Source organism: Marmota monax, unplaced genomic scaffold (assembly GCF_021218885.2).
Source record: "Marmota monax isolate L192 unplaced genomic scaffold, Marmota_monax_Labrador192_F-V1.1 WCK01_AAM20220418_F8-fsc00024, whole genome shotgun sequence".
In the NCBI taxonomy this organism is placed as follows: domain Eukaryota; kingdom Metazoa; phylum Chordata; class Mammalia; order Rodentia; family Sciuridae; genus Marmota; species Marmota monax.
The window spans coordinates 25,346,297-25,357,232 of NW_026695224.1; the positions used below are offsets into that span (position 1 = coordinate 25,346,297).

Consider the following 10,936-nt stretch of genomic DNA (forward strand, 5'->3'; position numbering starts at 1 on the left):
ACTATCTTCCAGAAACCCTGCAGTTCTTTGTCTTACCCGTAATGTGGACATTTACAAAACACAAATGCACATGATACTATATATAATTTTAGCAGGCAATATTCACCTTCTGTAGCATCAAGGTATAAAGGGCACACAGGATATTTTTTGTGTCTGTGTGTGGTGCTAGGGATTGACCTCAGGACCTCATATACGCTAAAGCATGTGGTGTACGACTGAGCTACATCCCCAGCCCTGAGAACATTTCTATACTTGCAAAATTAACTCAGTTATTACCTTAATATAGAAATTAACCCAATTTCTCCAAAAAGGTCACACAATCTTTATTTTTTATTTATGCTTCCAGTCTCTAATTCTATTACATTTTCCCATTCAGCAGGTATTTATTAAGCACCTGTTATACAGTCAGCTACCCCACAGGCAAAGACAAGTAAGACCATGTATTACAGAATTTACATTCTAGTGAGTTGCATCCATACTGTCTTCTCTTTAAAAAAAGAAATAAGGGGGCTGAGAGTACTCGCCTAGCACATGTGAGGCCTGGGTTTGAGCCTCATATAAATAAATAAAATAAATAAAAATAAAGGTACTGTGTCCAACTACAACCAAAAAATAAATCAAAAAAAAAAAAAAAAAAAAGAAAGAAACAAGAAATTACAGACTAACATTTGATCTGAGGAGTGGAGGGGGAGAAGGGAGTATCACTTTAAATATGAATGTGAGGAAAAGTGTCTAAAACAGTGAAAATTGAACCAAGGCATAAAGGATGAAAAGGTGGTATAAAGGATGAAAAGGTGGTGGCACACACCTGTAATCCCAGGGGGATTACCTGTAATCTCAGGAGGCTATGGCATGAGCATGCCAAGTTCAAAGCTAGCCTCAGCAACTAAGCAAGACCTGTCTCAAAAACAAAAACAAAAACAAAACAAAAAACAAACAAAGGGCTGGGGATATGGCTCAGCAGTTAAGCATCCCTGGCACAAAACAAAACAAACAAAAAAACCCTCACCAAAATACAAAACAACAATCTGACCACATGAACAATCAAAAGAATTTTCACAAGGAAATGAGCGCACAGGTTCTTGGCAAGTGTGGGTTTGACTCACAGCATTGGGTTCAATCCTCAGCACCACATAAAAATAAATAAAGGTACTGTGTCCATCTACAACTGGAAAAAAAAAAGGGGGGGGGGAGAACAGTGTAATGAACTCAATGAGGAAAATAAAACAGGGATTTAGTGGATGGGCAAGATACCATCATGGAGGTCTCATGATCTTGGAAAGGAGTTTCTTCCGTTAGGAATGGACAACAGGAAAGCAAGAGTGCAAGCCAGGTGACCAGTTTGAAGCAACCATGAAGCGGACATTAGACGTGGAGATATGGGCAAGAGTGGAAGCAGTGGAGGTGAAGTTACCCACTTTAGCTTTAAGAATCTTAACAAACCATGCATAGTAGGTACATGTCAGTAATCCCAGAAACTTTTGAGGCTGAGAAAGAAGGGTAGAAAGTTCAAAGTCAACCTGGCAATTCACAAAGACCAGATGCTCAGGTGCTCAAGATAAAAAAAAAAAAAGATGAGGATGTAGCTTAGTGGTAAATCACCCCTGGTTTTAAACTTCAGTCCCACAAAAAAAAAACAAAAATAAGCAACCTTCATAGTCTTGTGGGGTTTCTGGTTTCTGTTCATTTTTGGTGCTGGGGCTAGAACCCAGGGCCACATGTGTTCCAGGCAAGCACTTTATCACTTAGCTACAGAGCCAGCCCAGTCAGGGCTTAGCAGAAGTAGATAAAACCATCTCAGAAGGAAAAGAAACACAGAAGAGGGTCAACACTAAAACCACAGGGCAATACTTAGGAAAGGAAAATAACAAGACTTTACGGGCACATATGGTGTTCTGCAAGAATATTTCAAGGAAGGAAAAGTCAAGATGTCAAGTGAAGCCAGCCCTGTGGTGCACACCTGTAATTCCAGGGACCCAGGAGGCTGAGGCAGGAAGATCACAAGTTCAAAGCCAGCCTGAGACCTGCAGCAACTTAACAGAGATTCTCTCAAAACAAAAACTAGAAAGGACTGGAATGTAGCTCAGTGGTTAAAATGCCTAAGTTCAATCCCCAGTACCAAGGAAAAAGTGTCAAGTGAGCCAGGTATAGTGGCTGAGTTGCTTATGCAACATTACTGAGTCGCTTATGCCTCGTTAAATTGCTGAGGCTGGCTTTGAACTCACGATCCTCCAGCCTCTGCCTCCAGAGTCGCTGGGATTACAGGCATGCACCACCAAGCCCGGCTTTCTCCCCAGCTTTCTTCTTTTTTTGGTACCTGGGATTGAACCCAGGGGTTCACTGAGCCACATCCCCGACCTTTTAAAATATTTTATTAGAGACAGTGTCTTCATGAGTTGCTTAGGGCTTCCCTAAACGATCCTGCTGCCTTAGCCTCCCGAACTGCTGGGATTACAGACATGTGCCATTGCTCCTGGCTTCCCTAGCTTCTTTCTCCTACACAGTATTCTGTCTTATACAGAATTTGTGCTCTAAGGCAGAAGATTAGGGAATTATTCTCTGGAGAAAACAAGCCCAAGGGAGAATAAAAAAGACTACAGATTAACAGTTGTGAATCTCCCAAGAAAATGGTTGGATCTATACCATCCATTAAGTGGATGTTAGGTAAATACTAGCATTAAAAGCCCTTCAGTTGATAAGGTCCAGCTACTCATACATAGTTTTCAGCTTTCCAGGGGTCTTTCCTCAAAAATGAAAAATAGCCAAGGATCAGCTGGCATTTGAGAAAATCCCCAACATGACAGAAAAGCCCAAACCACGCAAACAGGAAAAACTGAAGAAAGAAGACAATGCAACAGTTAAAACAAACCAAAACCAAAAAAGATGCAAACCAAACTAGTCAAAATCCTTAAAATTCTACCGTTATAAGATGAGCTGGGGTTGTAGCTCAGTGGTAGAGTGCTTGCCTAGCATGTGTGAAGACTGGGTTCAATCCTCAGCACCACATAAAAATTTAAAAAAAGGTATTGTTTCATCTACAACTTACAAAAAAAAAAAAAAAAAAAAAAAAAGAGATGGATAGAGGCACATGCCTGAAATCCCAGCAACTTGGGAGGTCTAGGCAAGAGAATCACAAGTTGGGGAACAGTCTAGCAATTCAGTGATAACCTCAGCAACCTAGTAAGACCCTGTTCCAAAATAAAAAAATGATTGGAGATACTATTTAGTGGTAAAGCGTGCCTGTGTGCAATCATCATTAACCCCCCTGCCCTCCCCAAAAAAACCAAACAAAAGATATAATAGAAAGATTTGAAAATAGGACCAAGGAACTCTTCCACAAAGTAGAATAAAGACAGTCAAATAAGAATAAAATCATGGGGCTGGAGTTGTGGCTCAGCGGTATAGCACTCACGTACATGTGACGCCCTGGGTTCGATCCTCAGAACTACATAAAAATAAATAAACAAATAAAATACAGGCATTCTGTTCATCTACAACTAAAAAAAAAAAAAATTTAAAAAACATGCAAAATCATGGTATTATCTGGATTTATAAATATATGATAGTAGTATAAAATATAAAAACACTAGATTCCGGGAAAGGGTGCAGGGCTTCAACTATGGAATGATATTTCTCTTAAAAAGTCGAAAGCAAACTGGGTCCAGTGGTGCACACCTGCAATCCCAGCTGCTCGGGAGGCTCAGACAGGAGGATTATGAGTTCAAAGCCAGCCTCAGCAATGGTGAGGTGCTAAGCAACTCAGTGAGGCCTGTCTCTAAATAAAATAAAATACAAAATAGGGCTGGGATGTGGCTCAGTGGTCAAGTGGCCCCAAATTCAACCCCAGGTACACACCTACCCCCAAAAAGTTGAAAGCCATTATATCAGAAGGTGAAGATTCTTTAGATCTGAATAACACATGTGCAGGTCTTATTGTTCTTTAAACTTTTCAGCATATATACAAAAAAATGAAATGTCCTCCCAGCATACACCTAGAGAGCAATCAGTTCTGATTATCACAAGAAGGTACCGAGCAGAATCCATGTCTGATTGATCAGTGTATTCTCCAAAGCATCAAGTTCATAGCAGGTACTAAATACCTACTGAATGTATGCTCTACACCTAAAAACAAATTTGAAAGAAGACCAAATTTAAAACACAACTACGCGGGGCTGGGGATGTGGCTCAAGCGGTAGCACGCTCGGCTGGCATGTGCAGGGTGCTGGTGTTCAATCCTCAGCACCACATAAAAATACAATACAGTTGTTGTGTCCACCGAAAACTAAAAAATAAATATTTAAAAAAAAATTCTCTCTTAAAAAAAAGAAAAAATATACAACTAAGCACACATCAGGTGCTAAATATACTTTATTGATAAACTTACTATATGCCATCAGTAAAACCTCTGTAAAGCTATAGCTCTACAGGAGAACCCACCAAAGAATGCTAAATAATCTTTAACCACCCCCTGCAAACACAGGGCCTCCAGCATGCTCACTACTCCTTGGAAACAATACCAAACTACAACCTTCTATGTGTTTCTAGGATATGATATCCTCTCAAGAGTTAGGTCTCAAAGGTCTCAGAGCAGAAGGTCCAAACTACTTCTAAGAATACCCCAGAGGCATTTAAACATATGGGCTTCCTGAAGACAAAGGGCAGAAATGGGGCTAAAGGGCCAGAATCTAGGGAGTTACACGCCTAAAAGTCACTACTCAAAGGTGGCTAATAAGATAAAATAAAGAATTAAGCTTGGGGATGTGGGGATATGGGGGGGGGGGTAATCAGCGACCAGGGAGGCTGAGGCAGGAGGAGCGAAAGTTCAGTCAGCTGGGCAATTGAGTCCCTATCTCAAAGTAAAAACAGGGATGTCACTTAGTGGTATAGCACCCCTGGATGCCCTCCCTGTGACTGCAAAAGAAAGAAGAAGAAGAAGAAAAAAAAAAAAAGGCCGGGTGCCATAGTGTGCGCCTGTAATCTCAGAGACTCCAGAGACAGTAAAGTAGGAGGATCTCCAGTTCCAGGACAGCCTCAGCAACTTAGATTCTGTCTCAAAAAATGAAAAGTGTTGATACGTTATAGCCCAGTGGTAAATCGCCTCGGCTTAAATCTCTAGTACCCCAATAAAAATAATAACAATTAAAAACTTAAGTTCTTCACACTGGTCATATTTCAATTATTCAAAAGCAGCACGTGGCAGGTGTCTATCTTCATGGACTACAAAGATAGAACGCTTTCTTCTGCAGAAAGTTCCACGGAACAGCAGAGTTCTGAAGCAAAGCAGCAATGGGGCAGGGGGAGGGGGGTGCCCGTGTCGCATACCCTGTGCTAGCGGCTAAGTCTTTGATCTTAGCAAGGCCACACCCAAGCTATTTTCCATCCCCCAAGCCCCACTCCCGCAGCAAGGTATGGACCCCCCCAGGGCGTTTTTGCGCAAGTTCTGCAAATGCTTTCCCCAGCTCTCAATAGCTATTTTTTGTGCCAGGAAAACGTCTGCCACCTTATTAAACTTTGGAACTCAGGTTTCCAGGTCCCCAACCTGGAAGCCAGTCCTGGGTTCAAATCCTTGCTCTCACTCACTAGCTGGGAGACCTGTGGGTTCCTAACCTCTCTGTTCCACCTGTTCACCCGCGAAAGCGAGATAATAAAGGTATTTACGTCACAGCGTGGCTGAGAAAATAAAAATTAAGCTCCTCTGTTCACTTAGCGATGCATACAACTGGCGCTCCATTATTAGCAGACCAAGACTCAGCGGCCGGGTGCGGCGGCCTGCGCCTGCGATACCAGAGACTCGGGAGACTAAAGCAGGAGGGAGGATCGCGAGTTCGAGGCCAGCCGCGGCAATCTAGTGAGGCCTTGACTCAAAATTCAAAGAAAAAAGGGGGAAGGTTAAGAAAATACCTCTGGGCTAGAGGGTCCCTCGGTTCGAGCGCCAGGACTGGAAAGGGGAAAAAACAAAAAAACAAAGTCCGCGACTCAGCCCGTGGGGGAGCTGCGAGCAAGACCTCCGCCTCCCGTCGGCGGCGAGCCCTGCCGCGCGGAACTCAGCTCCTCGCGTGACCGCTCGGCTTCCCGCTTTCCCCACCCCCACGGCTGCAAGCGACCCCTCAGCCCGCGCGTGGGGCCGCCGGAGGTCGCGAACCTCCAGCCGAGTTCCAAACCCGCCTTACGGGGCGTCTCTGGGTCCCACGACCACACCGCGACCACACCGGGGCGAATTATCCCGAAGTTAGAGGCCCAAGGCATGGTGAAAAACAAATACCATCCTCACCTGATGCCGGAACGACGCGATCCAGCTCCCGAGACCGCGACTTTCCCAGTCGTTACCTCAGCAGAACTACCTACGCTCCCGCACCAACCACCGCTTCCCGACCAGCTCAAGCGCCCCGCCTGAGCCGCGGGCCCGGCGTGCTCCTATTGGACAGCAGCCCTAGGCAGCAACCAATACTCTCTCTTCTTCTTCCATTGGTCGCCGCTAGTTGAAACAGCGGTGCTCTCATTGGCTGATAATTTGCATATTTACTAGGCGGGACCGCGCGTGAAGACGCCTCATACAATTGGTAGAAATCTTTGTCCATCATCTCGCGCGTAGCCTCCAAAGAATGGAGTGGAAGTGTGGTTTTTACCGCTCTTTATTTGAACTTTCTGGCGGGAGAAAGTTATGAGGCAAAGATTCCTCGGTCCATTTTGGAATGCAGATGAAAATATTAAATCTGTAGTTCCTGTGGCTTGTCCCTAACACTTTAGTGAAGGAGCTATCTTTACCTAAGGGATAGTAGGTAATCGAGGAATTTCAAACTATTGCCCCCCGGTCTGGAGCCTGTAAAGTGACAAAATCCCGATCAGACACATTCTCGTGGGGTTGAAGAGTTTGCCTACACAATCAAATATTTTTGCCTACACGATCTCTTCAATCTGAAGCCACTCTAATAAAATGCGAGCTGCTCTAAATTGTCACATCACTTAACAGCAAAGACTTTTCAAGCGTCTCCCAGAAAAACGAAATCCCATTTTTAGGATGAAGACTTTTGAAAATCTAATCCTCAGTCACAGACTGCACATTGCCAAAATTTCATTAACTCAGCTTCCACTTTTCAGTGGAAGTGATAGCAGAGGGAAGTGTAAATGAAAGTCGGTTGAGAGGTGGTAACATACCTGTAACCTCGGCAACTCAGGAGGCTGAGACCGGAGGATCGCAAGTTCAAGGGCAACCCTGGTAATTTAGTACACCTGTCTTAAAATACAAAATAAGGGCTGGGGTTGTAGCTCAGTGGCAGAGCGCTTGCCTCGCACATGTGAGGCACTGGGTTTGATCCTCCACACCACATAAAAATAAAGTAAAGGTATTGTGTCCATCTTAAAAAAAAAAAAAAAAATCTTGGGTTGGGGCTGTGGCTCAGTGGTAGAGCACTCACCTAGCACGTGTGAGGCACTGGGTTCGATCCTCAACACCACATAAATAAATACAGTAAAGGTATTGTGTGCGTCTAAAACTAAAACAAATATTTTAAGAAATATATTTTTAAAATACAAAATAAAACAGGGCTGGGGATGTAGCTCAGTGGTAAGGTACTCTAGGTTCGATCCCCAGTACCACAAACATAAATTTAAAAATAATTAAAAGTCATACATAAACAAATATGGACTTTACAATATATTTTCCTCCATACCTGTCACCAACGCCAGTATTAACATTTGTTCTTTTCCTTTTCCTGCTATATAAAGGAGCTGATGATGGGTTTTAGAATACTATGAGGAGAAGGGAATTTTATAAACTAATAGATGTATTATGGACCAAAAAGAAAAAATATTGTGATTCTCATGTAAATGTTATAGACAATGCAAAGAAGCAAAACCCCAAAATTGTCTCTAGTCAGAGATAAATACAGATGTGGTGGTGTTTAACTTGCTTAAGGCCTAGCTAAGTTGCTGAAGCTGGCTTCAAATTTGAGATCCTCCTGCCTTAGCCTCCTGATCTGTTGGGATTACAGGCATGAACCTCCTTACCAGGCCCCTAAACTTTTGCTCTTTGAAAGACACTGTTAAAAAAAATTAAAATCAAGCTGGACCCCATGATGATGCCTTAAGAGGCTGAGGTGGGAGGATCACAAGTTTGAAGGCAGCCTCAGCAACTTAGTGAGACCCTGTCTCAAAACAAAGTATAAAAAGGGCTAGGAATGTAGGTCAGTGGTAGAGAATTCCTGGGTTCAATCCCAGGGATCCCCCCACACACAGAAAATTAGAAGTCAAGCTACACTCTAGTAGAGAATATTTGCAAATCATTTACCTTATAAAGAACTTATATAGAGAACTCTTAAAACTCCATGACTAGTAAAATAAAACAATCTAACTTAAAATATGGGCAAAATATGTGAACAGACACTTCAACAAAGAAAAAGTATAGATGGTAAGTTAAATGAAAAGATGCTCATGACCTTTAGTCACTAGGAAAAAAGCTAAAGTCACAGTAAGATACCAGTCACTACAGAACTATTACAGTGACCAAATTTTATTTTATTTTGTTTTGTTTCATTTTAATACTAAAGATTGAACCCAACGGTGCTCTACCACTGAGCTCCACCCCCAGCCTCTTTTCATTTTTAAAAAATTTGAGACAGGGTCTTGATAAGTTGTTGAGGCTGGCCTTTGACTTGTGATCCTTCTGCCTCAGCCTCTCTCTCTCTCTCTCTCTCTCTCTCTCTCTCTCTCTATATATATATATATATATATATATATATATATATAATATATATATATATTTTTTTAAACACCTTTATTTCACTTGTTTATTTTTGTATGTGGTGCCAAGGATCGAACCCAGGGTCTCGCACGTGCAAGACTAGCTCTCTACCGCTGAACCACAACCCCAGCCCCTGCCTCAGCCTCTTGAGTTTCTGGGATAACAAACATGTGCCACCACATCTGGCCAACAGCCAAAATTTAAAAGGCTGACAGTACCAAATATTGGCAAGGGTATAGAGAAACGGGAACTCTTATATACTAGTAATGGAAAGGGGAAATAGCAGAACTTCTTTGGAAAACAATTTTATAGTTTGTTTTTTCCACAGTACTGGGGATTGAACCCAGGCTGCTCTACCAGTGAGCTACAAACCCAGTCCTTTTCATTTTTTATTTAAAGACAGGGTCTCACTAAGTTTTTGAGGTTGGCTCGGAACTTGTGATCCTCCCGTCTCAGTCTCTTAAATTGCTGAGATTACAGGTCGTGCTCCAACAAGCTGGGCTTAGTTTCTTAAAAAGTTAAATGTACACCTACCATATGATTCAGCCACTGGGTCTCTAGGTACTTAACCCAAAAGAAATGAAAGCACAGATTTATACAAAAATTTATACATGAAAGTTCATAGTAGCCCTATTTGCAACAGTCAAAAATTATGAACAACTCAAATGTTCATCAATAGGTGAATGGATAAATTATGTTATATCCACACTTTGGAATAGTTTTCAATACTGAAAATAAATGAATTATCAAAACATGCAACAGACATGGATAAATTGAAAGTAATTGTTTTGATTGAAAGAATGCAGGGGCTGGGGATGTGGCTCAAGCGGTAGTGCACTCGCCTGGCATGCGTACAGCCCGGGTTCGATCCCCAGCACCACATACCAACAAAGATGTTGTGTCCGTCGAGAACTAAAAAATAAATATTAAAAAAAAAATTCTCTCTCTCTCTCTCCCTCTCTATCTCAAAAAAAAAAAAAAAAAGAAAGAATGCAAATGTTTTATATACCATATGATTCCATTTATACCAAACTTAAAATGCAAACTAATCTATAGTGACAGGAAGCAAATCAATGGTTTCCTATTTTGCCCATATTTTAAGGTAAGGGGAGAGGAGAGAGTGATTGTAAAGAGGCACAATAAAACTTTAGAAGTTGAAGGATATATTCATTATCTTTTTTAAAAATTGGAGTATTATAGTTATACATAGTAGTTGGGTTCAGTTTGACAAAATCATACATGGAAGGAATCTTATTTCAATCCCCATTATCTCATATTCATTATCCTGATGAAGTGGTAGTTTCATGGATATAAAATATGGCAGAGTTATCAAATTGTTTTTAAATACTCATAATTTACCATGTGTCAATTACAAGGTAATTTTAGGTGTTTCCATACTGTGGTTGGTGTTTTTAGTATCTTTTTTAAAAAATATTTTTTAGTTATAGATGAACACAATACCTTTATTTTATTTATTTATTTTTGTGTGGTGCTGAGGATTGAACCCAGGGCCTCACATGTGCTGGGCAAGTGCTCTACCACTGAGCCACAACCCCACCCCTTTAAAAAAATAACAACTGTGCCATAATTTGTGTGTGTGCATGTGGTGCTGGGGATAGTACCCAGGGCCTCCAACAGCCAGACAAGCGCTCTACCACTGGGCCACATTTCTAGCCCTAAAACGCTATTAAAATCAGCTTAGGCTACTCCTATAATCCCAGGGGTTTGGGAGGCTAAAGTTGGGGATCTCGAGTTCAAAGTCAGCAAATTAACAAGCAAATTAACAAGACCTAAGCAACACAGTGAGACCCTGTCTTTAAATAGAATATAAAAAAGGGCTGGGAATATGGCTCAATGGTTAAATGCCCCTGGGTTGAATCCCCAGTACCACACACAAAATAAAATAAAAGATAATAAAATCAGCTTGGTATGGTTACTATCATCTGTAATCCCAGGTATTTGGGAGGTTGAGGCAGGAGAATCACAAGTTTGAGATCAGCCTGGTCAATCAGTGATATCCTGTCTCAAAATAAAAACAAGCTGGGCATAGTGGTGCATGCCTGTAATCCCAGCAACTCAGGAGGCCAAGGCAGAAGGATCAAACGTTCGAAGCCAGACTCAGCACTTTAGCGAGGCCTTAATCAATTTAGCAAAATCCTGTTTCAAAATATAAAAGAAAAAGGGCTTGGCGGGAGT

General features: G+C 41.8%; 1 protein-coding gene across 2 annotated transcripts in view; it reads right to left on the reverse strand.

The window, feature by feature from the left end:
* Nucleotides 1–6,408, reverse strand: part of Rfwd3 (ring finger and WD repeat domain 3) — a 40,680-nt gene extending 34,272 nt beyond the window's left edge. For both annotated transcript variants that reach the window (XM_046435084.2, XM_046435083.2), the window contains exon 1: nucleotides 6,272–6,408. The gene's annotated coding sequence lies outside the window, so the exon portion shown is untranslated. The remainder of the gene's footprint in view (nucleotides 1–6,271) is intronic.
* Nucleotides 6,409–10,936: the final 4,528 nt, after the last annotated feature.